Genomic DNA, 21,581 nt, shown 5'->3' on the forward strand with positions numbered 1-21,581 from the left:
AGTCTAACATTTACGTCTTTAATCCATTTTGAGTTTATTTTTGTGTATGGTGTGAAAGAGTATATATCTTTTGTGGCTCCATAGCAACCAAGACAATTTGGTCCAGTTCTATTATTTTTCTGTAGTTATTAAGAAAGGAATAAAGAATGGCTTTTCAAAATATAAACTTATAATATTGGAGCTGCTCTGTTAAGCCATACATGCCTTACTCTATCTATCCCTCAATCCTGATAAGCTACTCTTCACTGAGAATCTGTTTAGATGGTTCTATGTTGTTTGGCTCTAAATAAGGAAGATTCAGTGATTTCTGGATGTGAGGCCTAAACGGAGTAAGCAAACACTTTTTCATCTCTCTGTTTATGTTAGTCTTGGGTGTGTGTGAATTTGCAAACACGCACACACCAGGCATCAAAGCATGAAGGAAGAGAACAGCAGCAGGAGGACAATAGATGGCTTCATTTGAATCATTGGTTTTTTTTTCTTTGCTTATTTTTAAATTAAGTTTTTTAGTCTTAAATGTGATAGCAAGCTCTCTTAGATAAGGAGTGAATAGATGAGACAGAAAAGTTTAAGCATATGGGATTTAGTGCAAATGTTGCTAAACTTACCTCACAGGGAAAATACGCGGCTTAGGAGTAGATGTATTTCTGAATAAGTTTTGTTTCTTTTTTTTTTGCACTGGTAGTTTTATTTTACAGAGGGGGTAAGTGTTAGGTGGTGTCAAGAAGAGTGACATGGAGCAAGTAATTTTTATTATCATATTTTTCTTTTACAAATACACCGAAGAATCCTGCAATGCTGCCAGCATTGGATGCAATCCTGGGCCACAAGTCGGCACATTCCTTTGCAAATGGTCCTTTGATGGCAGAACCTTTCATCTTGCCTTTATTGTTTACTATGACCCCTGCGTTATCTATCTTCAAAATAAAGAAACACACCGTCTTTTCTCTGGTATGACTTTCATTGTCGAATTACCACTGCTGGATGTACCTTCTTTCTGAGCTCTGGTTTGCCTTTCTTGACAGTGGCCATCACCATGTCACCCATACCAGCAGCAGGAAGTCTATTTAGTCATCCATTGGTCCCCTTCACAGAGATGATATACAGATTTTTGGCTCCTGTGTTGTCAGCACAGTTGATCATGGCTCCAACCGGAAGACCCAAGGAAATCCGGAATTTCGCACCAGAGGACCCACTACCTCCTCACTTTGACATCTTGAGCGCCAGACTCTAAATAAGTTTTTGAAGGCTTTCTGACCACAGTAAATCAAGTATTAAATATATCTGGATATATTTTTGCAGTGGGAGTTTGTAAGGCACTGGGACGGGGAAATTAATAATTTCAACATAGAATGGGTAGCAACAGACTCAGAACTGAAGTAAAACACTTAGCAGAGCCCTCGTGATGCAGGGGGCAGTTGATAACGGTGACAACATGGCAGGGATGAGGCACTGGCTCTGTCAGCATGGTATACGTTAGTACTTAATGTTGGTATAAGTGCATCTTGCTTTTAGTGATACTTGAATTAAAATTTTTGCAAATACAGCTTGTTTTCCTTTGAATACTCTCATACAAAAATCACTCATAATTTAAGAAATTTATAAATTATTATTTTTTGAAAAGCACCCTAACTGAAAAGTTACTCTGATGCATAAGAAGTCAGGTAAATATTACAGTCAAAATTTGAAGCAGTTTGGAAAACATGCTTAATAATTTTAATTGCAACAGCAGAAATATTTTTGGATGAAGCACTTAAATCTCTTTCTTCTCCTGGAAATCCTTTGAGATTAAGTGGATGGAAAAACAGATGAACAGTTACATGTACTGGTTGCCAAGTGAGACACAGTACTGAGTGAAAATCAGTGGCTTTCTTTTTTTCTGCTGGGGGACAAATTATTGTCATTCCCTTATAACTAAAAAATACGTATCTGCATTTTGTGGGTCTGGGGGAACTGTAGTACACAGAAAAGGGAAAGACGGTCCAGACTTTTTGCAGTGATCATAGCTTCTCTTTGACTTAATTGGGTTCCAGAGTAATTCAAGGGCCAAAGCCAAAGAGGAAGTACAGTGAAGCATTTTAATAATGTGGTTTTGAGGAAACTGCCCTCATTAACCATATAGTGAGGTGATTGTACTGGGGCTGGTTATCATTTTTGGGGGGAGACATGATCTGACCTGGCTTGTGTCCAAATCTTGAATCCCTCTATCAGAACTAAAATATTAAGGGTTTCAATAAACATATCTTGGAAGCTAAGTTCCTAGGGGTTTATCACTAATGGAATAAAACTGAGCTTTTACTTTTTGACAGACCTTGACAGTAGCGCACAAGCACTTACGAATGTGTCTAGAGAACTCATTTTCTATGGAAAACACTAACTCAGTGAAATTATAACCCTCATTCTGTAACAACATTAAATGTTAAAATGGAAAATGTCAGCATGGTTAGTCTGGAATCAATGCAGTCACTGTTTAGAGGCAGTTCTGCTAACTTAGGTTCAAATAAAGGAGGTGAGTATTGTTTAATTGTTTGTAGTGTTTCTGAATAGCCATGGCTTTTGTAAACACTAAGATAAGAGTTTCATTGGATTCTCTGACTTATCACCAGCATTTGAAATCCTTTTTATAGACTATGCAGTATTCCTATTTTCTTGGGTAACTACCCACAGCATAAAAGGTATAGAGGCAATTTGCTAAAATACTTTGTTAGGAAGCAAAATTTACAAAACCAAAATATGAAAAACTATGTACAAAGGCAAACTTTCCCTATATTTAACCCACTTATTTTATAGTTTCTATTTTAAATGCTAACTATCAATAACTATTTCAGATATCCAACAACAAAATAAATAAAAATACCAGTAGTAATAGGGGGTTGTTAAATAAATATATAATGTAATTATAGAACTCTGCATTCTTGTATAGATATTCAGTTCAACAACTTGGAAAGTGATTTAGATATACACCTACTAATATAATAAGATATTCAGTTCAACATTTTGGAAAGTGAGGTAGATATACACCTACTAATATAATAAGATATTCAATACATATCATTGAGTTACAGAAAGTATGTTGAACAACAGCCTATATAGTCTGGTTTTATTTGTATAAGATATATATTTATATCATTTATAAAATTCTGATATACTAACAAGAAACTAATGCCAGTGGTTGTCTTTGGGAAGTGGGACAATAATGGTAAGAGAAAGGGGTGATTTTACTCTTCAGTTTATATCCTTGGGAAAATTTTGACTTTTTTTTTTAAAGTGACTATTCTTTAATAAAAATAATCTGGAAGAGGGATAAATTGGGAATTTGGGGTTAACAGATACACAGTACTACATATAAAATAGATAAACATCAAGGACCTACTGTATAGCATAGGGAACTATATTCAATATCTTGTAATAACCTATAATGGCAAAGAATCTGAAAAATAATATATATGTATATGTGTGTGTGTATAACTGAATCACCTTTCTGTACTCCTAGAACATTGTAAGTCAACTATACTTCAATAAAAAAAATAAAAATAATCTGAAGCTATTTACAGATGATTCAAATGCATGAAAATCTGGTTTTTTGGCAATAGATGAAAATACACTGATTGTAATTAGCTGGTTTTCTTTAGACCTTTTGAAACGAGGTAGGACCAAGCCAGTGGCTCTCAGTCAGGGATGATTTTGCAGCCAAAGGGACATTTGGCAAAGTCTGGAGATATTTTTTTATCATCACCTCTTGGGGGTGTGCTACTGGCATCTAATAAGTAGAGTCCAGTGATGCTGCTAAGTATCCCACAATGCACAGGACAGGTCACCCCGCAAAAGTGTTATCATCCTAAAATGTCAGTAGTGCCCAGGTTGAGAAACTCAGAATTAGGCATTGGTGAAGCACCAGTGGGAAAGCATCCCGTGTCAGCAGCCTGTGAACACATGCACTCATTTGCAGGACAGGCAATTCATTACGTCTGTGGCTTGTTTATCTTCTAGTGGAGATTTTCTAATTGATTTCATGAGATCTTAGAAGTAGATGGACATTACCAAGCAGAGGGACCAGTGCAGCTGTTGTATCTCTTGAAAGGCTGTGATTGCTGTTGTTCTGGCAGGTAACATGAGGAAAAGGCTGCCGTTTGTTCTGTGCTATGATGCCAGGGACGATTTTCAAATTAGTTATAAGGAATCGTTTCTTAGCTACAAGAACCATTAAACAATGGATTGGGTTACTAAGAGAATCTCTGGAGGTTTTGAAAAATTGGATAGATAATTTAAGGATATTCTGCCAAAATTAAGGGGATCAGCCACAAATATTTTCAGGCTGCTTGAACTAGTTCCATCAATCTATGAATAACATAAACAGATGTTTAAAAGAAGTTACCATTTAAAGGAACATTTTAGACTTCAAATTTGAGATTTTGCCATGTGTGTACTCTGATATACACAGAAAACCTTGAAAAATTCAATTGTCTATACCTCAACAAAGCTGAAAAAAAACCAAAACAAAAACAAAAAGAAAAACATACCAATGTCCTGACAAAATCCAGGCACTCAATATCCCTTCATGATCTTGTCTTAGTCCAGTTTCTCATTTTAAATCTTTTGTTAATGTTCTTTCTCATAACTTATGCTGGGCCAGATGAATTGGACACTCAGTTTCCTAAGAATTATGCCTTTCTTATTGTCTGTCCTCATTCCCGTCTGACTGCAGAACTTACACAGCATTGACCCATGAACAGATCTGTTTGTGGTCCCCAAATGTGCCGTGCACACTGCTGCCTCCTTCCAATGAGGTGGGAGAGGGGCCTTGATGCCACTCGGCAGTGTTCTCTCTCCCATGAACTCTCCCATCTCTTAGACGATTATTTCCTTCCTTCTCTCCTTGAGCCTCCAGCACCTCCTGAGGCCACCCGAGGAGCCTCACAAATCCCACATGGACCCCCCCTCATGAGCTCCACCTCTTCCATGCCCCCTTCACGTTGTCTAAATCCAGTCCCTCCCCTGAGCTCAGCCTCCATCTCTCTCTCCCACTCAGGACGGATCCAGCAGTTCTCCCTTCTCTCTCAGCATCGTCCATCTTCACCTCTTTCCTGAAACATGCTCTTGTGTCTCCCTTCTTAAAAACAAGACAGAAGAAAACACACTTCTTTCCCCATGCCAAGTACATCCCCATTTCTCATCTCCCTTTTTTAGAAAAACTTGTCAGAAATTCTATACTGGTATCTCTGATTCAAGTTTTGGGTGTAGCTTTACTTCTAAAGATTTGGAGATCTATTGAACACAAAAGTAACCTTCCCATTTGATTCCTTCTCAGTTCATTGATGACACTAGTAGTGCAGCCAAGAGATAAAAACCATAAAACAAGGACTGTTGTGCATCTTCTTAACAGGCTTTCCATCCAGCAGTGGCTTTCCGCTCCCCCTCTCCCAGCTGTGATTCCAGTGTGGATTAGCTCATGTCTGGCTGGTACACTTTTAATGGCTTCCTTTGGATTACACTTTAGCCTTAGAGCCAAAGCCTCCACAACTGGCCACAACCTACTTTCCTAAACCCAAGAGTCCAGTACATTGACCTTTGCACTCTGATCAGTAGTTTTTTCTTTCATTTTTTAAGCATTTACTATATTTGAGGCACTAGCACAAAGCACTTTTCATACCTTATTTTATTTCATCCTCGTAACAATGCCATTGAGTAGTTATTAATATTATCATGATCTTACAGCTTAGAAGGTAAGGCATAGAGGAGTAACTTGCTTGGGGAATCACAGAGCTAGGAAGTGGCAGAACTGGGATTCAGACACAGGTCTGTCTGACTTCAGAACATGTGTTTTTAACCACTGCCCTCTACTGGTCCCCCCACACCCTCCATTGACCTGTTTATAAGACCCCTGAAAAACCATTCATATTTGTGCTTCCCTTTCTTGGCTCGTGACAGTTTTGCCACATATCTTATTATCAGCTAAGTCTTACCCTTCAAGACCAAGGTCAATTACACCTTCAAACTGACTCCCTCTCTGACTATTTCTATTCTGGGTGCACTGTCCCCCTTTTAAATCTTGCAGTGCAGGGATGAGATGCTGGCTGCTTCATAAAGGTATTTTATGTTTGTGTTGCCCTGGGTGTCCCAAGATGTTTCCCAACAAGGCCAAAGACAAGAATGATGCATCTAAATAGACATGGTCCCATTGCTACTTGACAGACGTATTGGAGATGAAAGCTCTACAAATTCAGACTCAGGGTTCAGAGGAGCAATCATTTCCAAGGAGGACAATAGTTTATCACCCCACTTCTCCCTCCTTTATATTTAGAGAGTAAATTTAAAAAGTAAAAAGGGAAAAATAAGGTTTTCTCATTATTTTTGCTTTTTGGAGAAGTTTCCAGAAACAAACAACTGGATTGATGAAGCCTCATGGAGAATTTTATATTTAAATGTCCAAGGCATGGGCAAGAGGGTCCAAACAGAGCAGAGTGGAACATAGGCACCATGTATTCTGAGCAGCAGATCTGACAATGCTGATAGTAGAGTTATGTTCTATTCTTGGGTGTGCCTCTCAACTGATGGGTGAATTTGGCCAACCTTGCCAGATTTCAGCTTTCTTCACCTGTAAAAGGTGGAGACAGTACCAGTGGTTGTAATATTATTTGACTCTAGGAAGAAGATGAAGTGATAATAAAACTGTGTGAAAGTTCATTTTTCAAGGGGATGTAGAAGGGAGAGAAGATAAATGAAGAAAAATTGAGAAGGCACCTAGAATAAAATTGAGCAGGAGAGAATGAGTAAATCTACATAGTGTTGGAGGAGCCAGAGAATCTGCATGTTGCCCACCTGTTGTCCATTTCCCCTTTGCCTCTCAATGCCTTCAGTCACGGCTGAGGAGATGTCTGGCTTCAACAATAAGGCTACTCTTGTTTCCCACTTCTCCTGCTGCCTTGGCAATTAAGCACGGTTCTGGGACTAAATCCTGACCAATGAGATCTAAGAAGCAGAAGTCTTCTAAAGGAATTTCTGGGAAAGCTAACAGGGAAAGATGGAGCTACATGCCACTCTTCCCTTTCGTCCTGCTTTGAACATGGACTTGATGTCTGGAGCGACAGTGGCCATCTTTCCATGAATTAGGAGATAAGCCTGGAACATAATAACCAGCACAAAGGATCGTGGACTGGGAAATACAGGAAAAGCCGAGGACCCTAATGGCATGGCTGGACAGCTGATCTGGTGTCAGCAAACACTTTCTGCTGGATTGTTTATGTGAGAAAAATAAATTCTTATTTGTTTAACCCACTGATGATTGGTCTTTCTCTTTGTTGCATGTAGAGTGCATTTCTCACTGATAGAGAGGGGATGGATGAAAACAGAAATGCAGGCTCGCTACCTGGAGGGGAACATCAGAGCTCCGAGGGTGAAGGAACCCTGGAAATGATTGCCAACCAGGGAAGGGGAAGTGTGGGTTAGGGTTAAGACTTCAGAGATGACCTTGAAAATTAAGCTAGATAAATGCAAGTCTCTGTTTGAAGATTGTCTGAGGACAATTAGAAGAGTAAGGGACAGGTTAAAACAGGAAGTCCCGTGAGTCACAATTTTAAAGAAAAAGAATTGAAAATGTGAGGAGATGCTTTACCAAGAGATCAGACCCCAAACACAGCAGGTAGCTTTCCTCTGGTGTATTTCTATGACAACTTCTGTAACAGTCTTGTGTTTGCATCAGACAAACCCAAATTGAGGAATATTCTATAAGACCACTGGCCCACGTTCTTCAAAACTCACATCATTGTCTCCAGATTAAAGGAAGCTACAGAGCTGAGGATGCTGAATGCAAGGTGTGATCCTGGCTGGAGCCTGGATTAGGAAAAAGATATTTTTTTCTATAGAGGACATAATTAGGAAAATTGATGGAATATGAATATGGACGTTAGATAGTCTTATTTTATTAATGTTAAATTTCTTGAATTTAGTCATCATATGGGGACCAAGAGAATGTAGTTTTTAGGAGATCCAGGCTGAAATGCTTAGGTGGGAAGAGTCATGATGTCTGCAATTTACTCTCAAATCATTCAGCAAGAAAACATATGCATGTGTGTGAGTTTGGTGAGAGAGAAAAAGTAAATGTGGGGAAATATTAATGGGTGAATCCAGAGGAAAGGTATATGGGTATTCATTGTACTACTTTTGTAGATTTGAAAATTTTCAAAGTACAATAAAAAAAGCTTGGTAAGTATTTTAATCTTTTAAACTTATTGTAGCTGAAACCGTTTGTAAAGTTTCCAGGTTTTAGCTTTTATTTTTTGGCTGAGACACGTGGCTTGCAGGATATTAGTTCCCCAACCAGGGACTGAACCTGGGCCATGGCAGTGAAAGCACTGAGTCCTAACCACCGGACTTCCAGAGAATTCCCTAGAATTTTTATTATTTGAAGAATATTTAACTCACTCCCATCTGCCTGGTATTTGGACACATACCCACACAGTTTTAAAGTAAATATGAAATTACCTGGACACCGTGTGTGTGTGTGTGTGTGTGTGTGTGTGTGTGTGTGTGTGTGTGATGCATGTGTGCTTTAAGCTTTCTCAGAATTATGGGTGTGAGACACAAAGAATTTTAAATGCCAGAAATATTATTTATAAGATATGTCATTCCATATCATCTGTGTGTTTATGACTTGGAGTTTAATTTTGGAGTGATATTTTTTTCCATCTTTGAAAATATTTTTCCAAGTGATATTTTTTCCATCTTCAAGCCAAATGACAATTTCAAAGGCACTTACAGGCTATGAGAGTTGGACAAACTGTTATTGGACGTGACACAAATGTCTCACGATGCATAGTGGGGATATTACCTTTTGGGGAGGATATACAATAAGCAGGCTTCTAAATGCCATTATGGGGCAGCTCAGAGCAGGGATTGTTAGCCAACTGCACATCTGCAGGCTACAGATTAAGTGGCCACTGCTTCCTTTGTAGAGTTCCCATGTAGCTGTTATTTTGTGAATGACATATACAATGGGCTTAATTTTAATGCTTTTCCCTACAGCTACGTATTATTCAGCAAAGTCAAACAGGCTCATTTAAATCTGAAAGTAGTGTTTTCCTGATTCTGCCTCTTCTTGGAGTTACCACAACTTCAGACCATTGCAGTTCCCAACGCTTGGTGCCTACACCTGCACCCCCATGTCCAGCACAGGCTGAGTGTGCCTGCTGCTGGGCAGGGAGGGTGTCTTGGAAGTTCCCAGTGTGCCCTTGTGGGCTCTCAGTAGGTCTTGTCACTTCTCAGTTCCCTCTTCCAGAACATGGAGATTAGTAAAACTCCCTCCCAGGGTTTTTGGTGTGATTAGACAAAACTAATGGATGTGAAAGAGCCCCTTACTGCCTTTCACAGAAGTCATATGTACTAAATGTGAATTCCCCTTCTTTTTAAGTCCACTGGTCTTTTTTAGTTTATATTGGAGTGCAGTTGATTAACAATGTTGTGTTAGTTTCAGGTGTACAGCAAACTGATGCAGTTACACATATACATGTAACTATTCTTTTCCAGATTCTTTTACCATTTAGGTTGTTACAGAATATTCACCAGAGTTCCCTGTGCTATACAGAAGGTCTCTGTTGGTTGTCCATTTATCCACTGGTCTTGATTTCCAGGTAATTTCTATTGTAACTAACAACTGTGTTAAATTATATTTAACAGACTCTATACTGTACAACCCATGAAATTGTAAGCAGCATGGGCCAAATATTGGCAGAGATGCTGAGAGTCACGTGGTCCACTTGAGGGCTAACACTCTCTCTGATACCAAGTAAAGGTTGCTTATGCTTTTCTTGTAAAAGTCTATCAGGAACTAGTTAATACTCCACTTAATCTTTTGTAGAGCTCTCCCATCCTCAAATCATTCATGATTGAGTTCTAATGAACATAGCCACCTAAGGGTACTTTGTTTGTGTTGCCAACTGCCCGACATTTTATTTCTGTTTATGCTGCCATCTGAAATTAAGAGTGAAGCCTGTGGAGGTGGGGTTGGGGGAGGGGGCGTCCCTCGGTGTGGGAGCTCTTCTCACTCTGCCCTGGATGGTGTCCCTGGAGCATCCAGGTCATCCCTCAGGAGGCTGAGGCCAAGCGGTGGCATCATTTCCTGTTCGCAGCGAGCCCCTCGGAACCCAGTGTGGTGCTGCGTGGCTGACAGGGTCTTGGTGCTCTGGCAGGGTGTCAGGCCTGAGACTCTGAGGTGAGAGCCAAGTTCAGGACATTGGTCCACCAGAGACCTCCTGGCACCATGTAATATCAATTGGTGAGAGTTCTCCCAGAGATCTCTCTCAATGCTAAGACCCCGCTCCACACAACGACCAGCAAGGTCCAGTGCTAGACACCCCATGCTAAACAACTAGGAAGACAGGAACACAACCCCACTTATTAGCAGAAAGGCTGCCTAAAATCATAATAAGTTCACAGACACCTCAAAACACACCACTGGACATGGTCCTGCCCACCAGAAAGACAAGATTCAGCCTCATCCACCAAAACACAGGCACCAGTCCCCTCCACCAGGAAGCCTACACAACACACTGAACCAACCTTACCCACTGGGGGCAGACACCAAAAGCAATGGGAACTACGACCTGCAGCCTGCAAAAAGAATACCCCAAGTGCAGTAAGTTAAGAAAAATGAGAAGACAGAGAAATACACAGCCGATGAAGGAGCAATGTAAAAACCCACCAGAACTAACAAATGAAGAGGAAATAGGCAGTCTACCTGATAAAGAATTCAGACTAATGATAGTAAAGATGATCCAAAATCTTGGAAACAGAATGGAGAAAATACAAGACACGTTTAACAAGGATGTAGAAGAACTAAAGAGCAAACAATCAATGAACAACAAAATAAATGAAATTAAAAATTCTCTAGAAGGAACCAATAGCAGAATAACAGGCAGAAGAATAGATAAGTGACCTGGAAGATAAAATAGTGAAAATAACTATCACAGAGCAGAATAAAGAAAAAAAGAATGAAGAGAATTGAGAACAGAGACCTCTGGGACAACATTAAATGCACCAACATTTGAATTATAGGGGTCCAAGAAAAAGATAAAAAGGGACTGAGAAAATATTTGAAGAGATTATAGTTGAAGACTTCCCTAATATGGGAAAGGAAATAGTTAATCAAGTCCAGGAAGCACAGAGAGTCCCATACAGAATAAATCCAAGGAGAAACACGCCAAGACACATATTAATCAAACTGTCAAAAATTAAACACAAAGAAAAAACATTAAAAGAAGCAAGGGGAAAAAAACACAAATAACATACAAGGGAATCCCCAAAAGGTTAACAGCTGATCTTTCAGCAGAAACTCTGCAAGCCAGAAGGGAGGAGGAGGACATATTTAAAGTGATAAAAGGGAAAAGCCCACAACCAAGATTACTCTACACAGCCAGGATCTCATTCAGATTTGATGGAGAAATTAAAACCTTTACAGACAAGCAAAAGCTATGAGAATTCAGCACCACCAAACCAGCTTTACAACAAATGCTAAAGGAACTTCTCTAGGCAGGAAGCAAAAGGGAAGGAAAATACCTACAATAACAAACCCCCAAAATTAAGAAAATGGTAATAGGAACATACATATTGATAATTACCTTAAATGTAAATGGATTAAATGCTCCAACCAAAAGACGCAGACTGGCAAAATGGATACAAACACAAGACCCATATATATACAGTCTACAAGAGACCCACTTCAGACCTAGGGACACATACAGACTGAAAGTGAGGGGATGGAAAAAGATATTCCATGCAAATGGAAATCAAAAGAAAGCTGGAGTAGCAATTCTCATATCAGACAAATTAGACTTTAAAATAAAGAATGTTACAAGAGACCCACTTCAGACCTACGGACACATACAGACTGAAACTGAGGGGATGGAAAAAGATATTCCATGCAAATGGAAATCAAAAGAAAGCTGGAGTAGCAATTCTCATATCAGACAAATTAGACTTTAAAATAAAGAATGTTACAAGAGACCCACTTCAGACCTACGGACACATACAGACTGAAACTGAGGGGATGGAAAAAGATATTCCATGCAAATGGAAATCAAAAGAAAGCTGGAGTAGCAATTCTCATATCAGACAAATTAGACTTTAAAATAAAGAATGTTACAAGAGACAAAGAAGGACACTACATAATGATCAAGGGATCAATCCAAGAAGAAGATACAACAATTATAAATATTTAGGCACCCAACATAGGAGCACCTCAGTACATAAGGCAAAGGCTAACAGCCATAAAAGGGGAAATCGACAGTAACACAATCATAGTAGGGGACTTTAATACCCCACTTTCACCATTGGATAGATCAACCAAAATGAAAATAAATAAGGAAGCACAAGCTTTAAATGATACATTAAACAACCCGGACTTAATTGATGTTTATAAGACATTCCATCCAAAAGCAACAGAGTACACTTTCTTCTCAAGTGCTCATGGAACATTCTCCAGGATAGATCATATCTTGGTCACAAATCAAGCTTTGGTAAATTTAAGAAAATTAAAATCGTGTCAAGTGTCTTTTCTGACTACAACACTATGAGACTAGATATTAATCACAGGAAAAAAACTGTAAAAAATACAAACACATGGAAGCTAAACAATACAATACTTAATGATGAAGAGATCACTGAAGAAATCCAAGAGGAAATCAAAAAATACCTAGAAACAAATGATGATGAAAACATGATGGCCCTAAACCTATAGGAGGCAGCAAAAGCAGTTCTAAGAGGGTAGTTTATAGCACTAAAATCCTACCTCAAGAAACAAGAAACACCTCAAATAGACAACTTAACTTTATACCTAAAGCAATTAGAAAAAGAAGAACAAAAAACCCCCAAAGTTAGCAGAAGGGAAGAAAGCATAAAGATTAGATCAGAAATAAATGAAAAAGAAATGAAAGAAATGATAGCAAAGATCAATAAAACTAAAAGTTGGTTCATTAAGAAAATAAACAAAAGTGGTAAACAATTAGCCAGACTCATCAAGAAAAAAAAGGGACAAGACGCAAGTCAATGGCATTAGAAATGAAAAAGCAGAAGTAGCAACTAACACTGCAGAAATACAAAGGATCATGAGAAATTACTACAAGCAACTATGTCAATCAAATGGACAACCTGGAAGAAATGGACAAGTTCATAGAAAAGCACAACCTTCTGAGACTGAACGAGGAAGAAATAGAAAACACAAACAGACCAGTCACAAGCACTGAAATTGAAACTGTGATAAAAAATCTTCCAACAAACAAAAGCCTAGGACCAGATGGCTTCACAGGTGAATTCTATCAAATATTTAGAGAAGAGCTAACACCTATCCTTCTCAAACTCTTCCAAAATATAGCAGAGGGAGGAACACTCCCAAACTCATCCTACGAGGCCACAATCACCCTGATACTAAAACCAGACAAAGATGTCACAAAAAAGAAAACTACAGGCTAATATCACTGATGAACATAGATGCAAAAATCCTCAACAAAATACTAGCAAACAGAATGCAGCAGCACATGAAAAGTATCATACACCATGATCAAGTGGGGTTTATCCCAGGAATTCAAGGACTCTTCAATACACACAAATAAATCAATGTGATACACCATATTAACAAATTGAAGGATAAAAACCATATGATCATCTCAATAGATGCAGAAAAAGCTTTTGACAAAATTCAACACACATTTATGATAAAAACTCTCTAGACAGTATACCTAGAGGGAACTTACCTCAACATAATAAAGGCCATATATGAGAAACCCACAGCCAACCTTGTTCTCAATGGTCAAAAACTTAAACCATTTCCACTAAGATCAGGAACAAGACAAGATTGCCCACTCTCACCACTATTATTCAACATAGTTTTGGAAGTTTTAGCCAAGCAATCAGAGACAAAAAAAGAAATAAAATGAATCCAAATCGGAAAAGAAGTAAAACTGTCACTGTTTGCAGATGACATGATACTATATATAGAGAATCCTTAAGATGCCTCCAGAAACCTACTAGAGCTAATCAATGAAGTTGGAAAAGTAGGAGGTTACAAAATTAATGCACAGAAATCGCTTGCATTCCTATACACTAATGATGAAAAATGTGAAAGAGAAATTAAGGAAACACTTCCATTTACTATTGCAACAAAAAGAATAAAATACCTAGGAATAAACCTACGTATGGAGAGAAAAGACCTGTATGCAGAAAACTATAAGACACTGATGAAAGAATTTTAAGATGATACGAACAGATGGAGAGATATACCATGTTCTTGGACTGGAAGAATCAACATTGTGAAAATGATTATAGTGCCCAAGTAATCTACAGATTCAGTGAACTCCCTATCAAACTACAAGTGGCATTTTTTTCCCAGAACTAGAACAAAAAATTTCACAATTTGTATGGAAACACAAAAGACCCCAAATAGTGAAAGCAATCTTGAGAAAGAAAAATGGAGCTGGAGAAATCAGGCTCCCTGGCTTCAGACTATACTACAAAGCTACAGTAATCAAAACAGTATGGTACTGGCACAAGAACAGAAATATAGATCAATGGAACAGGATAGAAAACCCAGAGATAAACCCACGCACATATGGTCACCTTATCTTTGATAAAGGAGGCAAGAATAAACAATGGAGAAAAGATAGCCTCTTCAATAAGTGGTCCTGGGAAAACTGGATGGCTACATGTAAAAGAATGAAATTAGAATGCTCCCTAACACAATACACAAAAATAAACTCAAAATGGATTAAAGACCTAATTGTAAGGCAGACACTCTGAAAGTCTTAGAGGAAAATATAGGCACAACACTCTATGACACTCTATCACAGCAAGATCCTTTTTTGACCCACCTCCTAGAGAAATGGAAATAAAAGCAAAAATAAACAAAAGGGACCTAAGGAAACTTAAAAGCTTTTGCACAGCAAAAGGAACCATAAACAAGACAAAAAGACAACCCTCAGAATGGGAGAAAATATTTGCAAATGAAGCAACTGACAAAGGATTAATCTCCAAAATTTACAAGCACTCATGAAGCTCAATATCCAAAAAACAAACAACCCAATCCAAAAATGGGCAGAAGACCTAAATAGACATTTGTCCTAAGAAGATATACAGATTGCCAACAAACACATGAAAGGATGCTCAACATCACTAATCATTAGAGAAATGTAAATCAAAACTACAATGAGGTATCACCTCACACCACTTAGAATGGCCATCATCAAAAAATCTACAAACAATAAATGCTGGAGAGGGTATGGAGAAAAGGGAACCATCTTGCACTCTTGGTGGGAATGTAAATTGATACAGCCACTATCAACTAACATTGTGTTTTAGGTAAATTATACTTCAAAAACAATCAAACAAACAAACTCATAGAAGAAAAAATCAGATTTGTGGTTAATAGAGGTGCGGAGGCGGGGTGAGGGGAAGGGGAATTGGATGAAGGTGGTCAGAAAGTACAAACTTCCAGTTTTAAGATAAAACAAAGTCCTCCAAAGCATCCTGGGCCTGATCCTAGTATAATCAGCCACCAAATATTTGTTTCCTCAAAGGACATGAACCCTTTACAGTCCCATAGCAACTCTGGGGGCTACATATTGTCTATGGAACCACCAGACTAAGGAGCCTTAGTTGTTTTTTAGGGCAAAGGGAGGAAAGGAGGAAAGAAAGAGAAAATTAAAGGGATAAAGAGAGAAATATTTTAAATTAAGACTAGCTTTTCAGTAAAACTGGTGGTGGAATAATACTGTTTTTATCACACTTGTACTTTGTTATCAAATGATGGTGAAAATCCTAAAGAGGGTTTAGATTTAGAATCTAGAATACACATCTGCATTAACTGAATAAATACAAACTTATTTTCCTAGATTAGCTAGGTTTCTCTAAATTGACAAGAAATTAAATTGTCATGGGATTTACTTTTTTGGGGAAAAATAAAACTTTGTGCATTCTGTATGCATGGAATTCTTTCAGCCCACCGGTGTATACCCTATTTAGTATGCCAATATTGCAACTCCAGAATGTATATAATTTTCTGACTATGTTATTTTTAAAGAGTTAATAGAGTTCCCAAATGTGCATTTAATTTGGACCAGAAAGTAATTTATTCAGTGGAAAGACATTACTTGGTCCAACTAAAGGTGAATCACTTGTCTTTTCATAAATGTATTTGTTTTTAGCTTTCTGTGACCTGTGGTTAGAACATTTCTTGTCATGTTAGAAGCCATTAACATGGTTTTTCTATAATGCATATAGTATTTGCAAAAAGAGCCCATTTTCAGTCATATATCTCAAGTTTAGTACTTGAGTTAATAATTACCGCAAGAATGGTATAATGTATTCTGACTTCAAAGATGTTCTGCACAAGCTATTTCTCTAGATAGTATGACTATGGTTCTGCAATTTTTAGGGAGATTAAAAATGTGTTGAGGGTTGAAAGTATCTTGATACATTTTCAATGATGCGCCTTAAATTTTCGCACCATTTCACCCTATGCTTATTGTGCCATTCCTAAAGGAAAATCCTAGAAATGAAGTCATCAAGGTACACCTGTGCATCAAAGTTACCATGGGTAGTGTTACTGATTAGAATGTAAATGTGTTAAAATAGAGTAAAATTATATTCTTATAGTTATTAGGTTTTGGACCTATGAACAAAGTATTTTAAATTATTTTTATATATGCTACTTCTCCACTGTTGGGTGGTTATAGCTGCTGAGTAAAATCTTTTGAGTTGTTGACTGGACTAATACTTTCTTAGTTAACAGCCCTGCTTTGCAAAGCTACTTATTGATTGAAGAGGATGGACTATACCTCGAGATAGTCAGTATCTTCTATTTGATTCAAATGACCAGGTATATGGACACTTCGTCCACCTACTGTCCGTCATTGTACGCTCCTTTGTTAACTGTGTTTTCTGTTATCTTTTTTTTTAAGATTTATTATTTATTTATTTATTTATTTAATTTATTTTTGGTTGCATCTGGTCTTAGTTGCAGGATCTTCCTTGAGGCATGTGGGATCTTTCGTTGCAGCACGCAGGCTCTTTGATGTGGTGCGTGGGCTTCTCTCTAGTTGTGGCGTGTGGGTTTTCTCTTCTCTAGTTGTGGCGCACAGACGCCAGGGCTCGTGGGCTCTGTAGTTTGCAGCACGTGGGTATTAAACAAAAACTTTGTGTTGTATTCCACATGTATTTTGTATATTTCATAATGTATATTTCCTAGTGAAAATGTACTCAGGTTCTAGGAAAGCAATGTCAAAAGCAGCAGCCAACTTGTGTTGGCCGCAGCCGCTTCCTCTTTAGAGATGGAGAGCAACCTCCACGCTCCTTTAGGGTTTGCTTTCAGTTTCTCACATTCTAGACTATTTTGGGTAAGTTGCCAGAGTTACTTCCTAAAGAAAAAAACTCTATATCATTCTGTGCAAAACCTCCCTTCCAACTGCTTATGCACTAAGTCTGAAGTCATTCTTGAGTGTGGCTCACAAAGGCTTCCTGGTCTTTCCAGGGAGCTCCTCCAACTGCATCTCCCAGCCTGTCCTGAGCCCTACTCTTAATGCATCCATCCAACTCCTCCTAGTTTTGCCAGGTCTGGCCCTGCCCACGCTCCACCTGTGCCTGCCCTGACTCCACCTCTTCCCCCGGAAGCAGTAAGTGGTAGATCTGAATTGAGTGCAACTTGCTTGGTCAGTTTGCTCATCTGTCCCACAAAATGAGAGATAATATACATAACTCTGCACGATGATTTTGGTGTTAGTATGGCGAGTGGAAAGAACTCAGATAAATGTGAATTCACGTCCTGCATTAAGCACTTAGGAGCCTGTGATCTTGGCAAATTCCCAAGTCTCTTTGAGACTTGAGTCCCTCCTCTGGTGAGGGGAGGATCCATCGCCCTTCATGGTTCATGGGAGGATTTAATTAGACAACACTTTCAAGTGTTATCATTTAATCAGAACGTCAATATGGTAACTGACTCACAATGTAGAAATAAGATAGCATAAATAATTCATGTTAATCATCCGACTATGGTAACTTTGGCCTAGCACATTTCTTGTATCTAATCACATTATCAGTCATATTAAAAACTTGCAACAATTTCCCCAGGATGAAGTTAAAAGTAGTGTAGCTTCCTGGGAGCTCATTGGAGACGTGTGAATGTGATGGTGCAGCTTCTAGGTAGGATGGGAGCATCATGACAGACTACTCTTTGTTCCTCTTATTTATCACAAACTCCGTTGTTTAAGACATTCCATCAGAAAGGATTTGTGGAAGAAAGTTAATAGCTAAACACAATTTTTCACAATTTGAATGACATTTCTATGTTTTGGTGTTTTTGTCTATAGTATTGTAATTAATGTAGGTTAGAACAACAGGAAAAGAAAGCACTAGGTAAAATGCAGGGAAAAGAGATTGAAAACAAAAATCACACAAAAGGTAGGTGTAAGTGAAATAAGAGGCACCGGTCTGGGCAACAGAATGGAAAGTGGGAGGAAATAGCACAGAAGGAGCCTAGGATTTTGATCAGAATCCGAATAGGGTGGGCACTTTTTTGGGTGATTAAAAAAACCCTACCAAACAAAGATACCCCTCTGATAAAGTGAATAACCATATTTACTACCATTATGAAAGTTTTGTAAATTCTGTTTTTTCCTTAGAAATTTCTTAAAAGTGGGAGTAAACGTGTATCTTCATTAGTGTCCACGTAACACGGTTGGAAATACAGCTAAATATTTCATATTATATATTTTGCGTATTCTCAAAGAGTTCATATTTTACTAATGTATGTCATTGTAATTATTATGTCAAACGTCTGTGGCTTTGCGTTTATAATTCCTGCTTGTCAAATGCTCCATGCTTTTAGGATGTATCCAAATATACTTCCTTCTTGGTTATTCCTTTATTTTTTTTAACCCCTCCCCACTCATAGGAGGCAGGTGGACTGTACTTGATTGCTCAGGGAGTGTAGAGCTCAGAAGAACCTTTGTAGAAGAGTCATCTGCCAAAAATAGCCAATGGCAAAAGCCAGATGCTTGAGAGAGAGAATAGTTTTGAAACTTGGTATGCTTTTTTGAATTTGAGCATCTTGGCTTGACTATCAACACCAAATACTGAAGGACACAGAGCATTGAGCCTTTCCACAGCCTGTAGGGGAGGTCAAGCTTGCTTCCCTGAACTTGGTGATGGTTGCTTGTGACAACCTCCTGTCCCCTTGGAATTTAGAGCTCCTTAGGGGAAGGAGGAGGTGGGAGTCACCAGAGAGTAGGGCTGCCCAAGCAGAGGTGGTTAGAATCTTAGATTCTAATGCACAGCCCAAGGAAAGGGCATGACTCTGGCAGAAGCCATGTGCTCTGCATGGCACCAGGGCCCGGATGGCTGTGGGTCTGAGTCAGCCCCACGTCTCCCTTGCTTCCCGACACAGGAGGAAGGACCTTTGAGGTTTCCTAGGCTCTCCTGAGAAGGCTGGCTAGGTGCAGACAGTCCGTGTGAAGCGGCCTCTTGCTTGGGTGGGAAACATGGGTTATCTGGCCGGGTAGCCAGAGAAGGTGGAAGTGTTTACATGCTTGGGTAGGCGCTGATGCCCACACCCAGAGGAACGAGTTACATTTCATGAGAAGCTGGCAAAGTTACGTAGATAATTCATCTCTCTACCTGCCCCCTCACGTGGATGTTTCCGAAGCTGCCCTCGAACCTAAAAGCTTTTGGGAAGAATTGGAAAAGGGTGGAGCAAGTAGACAATTCTTAAGTGATTAAGATTATATATTTTTAAAAAGTGCCTGATTTTTAAGCCAAGCTATTTCGAATTAGCAAGTTTATCGTCCTGCTATTTTACGCAGGAGTCACAAGCTCTGAGTTGAGTCACAGAAACATAAAATTTCATTTTCTGCACATCTGACTGTTGAATTAAGTAAACAAGGAGCCCCTTAGATGGAGGTGGCCCTCAAGCCATGGCAGCAGAGGTAAGCAAACCAAAACCTAAGCCCATAAAGCCCTCAAGGTCATGAAACCAAAGAGCTGGGACAACCGATCAGAAACAGCTGACTAACGTCTAAGCGGTAGCCAAGCAACAATTTCCTCACTTGGCCTCTGCAACTTTCTCTGTATGTCTCCCACTTCCCTTTCCAGTTTGGTGCTGTTCAATTCAAATCCATTTTGCTCACATAAACTATTAAACATTTTAATTTGCCTCAGTTGATCTCTTAACATGAGATTTGTGGCCTAAAAGTATGGAAATTTGATATTATATATGATATCTGGTTTGGGTATACTTAATACTAATGATGGAACAAAACTGTTGGAGTGTGTGTGTGTGTAATCGTTTATAACATTTCCCACCACCTTCAAACTTCATGACAGAGAATACTGGTATTGCCTTTTGACCTTCTTCTGCGAACTCCTCCTCTACATGGGCGTTCTGAGGGGAAAAAAGGGCAAAGAAAGTTTTCTCCTGAAAAATGGGTCAGAATAGAAAGGAAACTTTGTGCCCAAGAACAGCAGAGGAGTGTAGCGGGAGTGGAGGCTGAGTGATGGGGAACTGAGAGGAAGATGGGGGTCCAGGCGGCCTTGGATTGGACAGAAATCGGGGTATAAAGAGGCAAAGGCTCCTGGGCATGGAAGACAGATGGACAAGAAGGGAGACCATGGGATTTGCTAAGACTCCTTTTAGGAGATCATGTGTAAGGGGCTTTTTAAAACTCCTTTCAGAGGCATGATTAAAGGTGGATGCCCTTGTTCTAGATGAGTGTCTTTACCTATGAGCCCATTCCAGGCTAGTATCACATATAATGGCTTTAAAGGGTTACACTAACATCATCGCCAACACATACGCCTTGTCTTATTCCTTCCCCTGTCTACATCACGGCCAGCTGGGTGGTTACATCTCTGAGGGTTCGCTTTCTGTCTGCAAACACGATTTTTATTCCATACCACGTGGCATCATTCTTTCTTTGTTCTGTAACATGCGCCTTGCTAAATTCCATTCTTGATCAGTCCTACATTCATTTTCCATTTGCCTATTCAGGCATTCATGGTGACTATGCCACAGGCAAACTGTTGAGGGGATACAGTAATAATAACATGCTTGGCCTTGACCTATCTGTTCTCATTTTAATTTAATAATTCGTGTTTATGCATGTCTATCTAGTAAGATATACATTATATCTGTCTTAGATTCTGAACTAAGGAACTTCAGAGATAATGACTGGAATGGATCATGAGATTATATGGAAGCTACATAAACTAGCTTAGAAACTTTGAAAAAAGATGCCTAAGAACCAGCAGCACTACAAAAAGATTTGTACAGGGTTTTTTTTTTCCCGATTAAACTGGATTTGATGAACAAATGAGTTGTCACGTTATTTCAGGTCAACACTGGCGATGAATGCTCAGTTGCTGAGAAAAGTTGCTGAACTTCAACAAACAAAAACTATCCCTTTTTCCAGGGAGCACAAATTTTTGTGCTGTGAGTTCAGAAGATCAGGGGTAAGGACTGCAACCAGAGGGCAGAAAGAAAAATCTATATTTAACGTAGCCAAACCAGCCACCTCTCCTGATCATAACACAAAGAGGAGGGTTAAGTG

The 21,581-nt window shown here is 39.0% G+C and overlaps 1 protein-coding gene and 1 pseudogene across 5 annotated transcripts in view; both read right to left on the reverse strand.

Moving 5' to 3' along the window:
• Nucleotides 1-21,581, reverse strand: part of RXFP1 (relaxin family peptide receptor 1) — a gene marked incomplete at both ends in the record, with an annotated part of 100,728 nt that overhangs the window by 71,034 nt on the left and 8,113 nt on the right. The window lies entirely within an intron of this gene.
• Nucleotides 377-20,981, reverse strand: LOC309798632 (large ribosomal subunit protein uL14-like; annotated as a pseudogene). Its single transcript has 4 exons — nucleotides 20,880-20,981; nucleotides 20,341-20,416; nucleotides 4,042-4,191; nucleotides 377-1,202 (listed from the first exon to the last, which is right to left on the reverse strand). The product of its transcript is annotated as a large ribosomal subunit protein uL14-like (transcript).

The sequence above is a fragment of the Mesoplodon mirus genome (assembly GCF_964341445.2).
Source record: "Mesoplodon mirus genome assembly, chromosome: 2".
Taxonomy (NCBI): Eukaryota; Metazoa; Chordata; class Mammalia; order Artiodactyla; family Ziphiidae; genus Mesoplodon; species Mesoplodon mirus.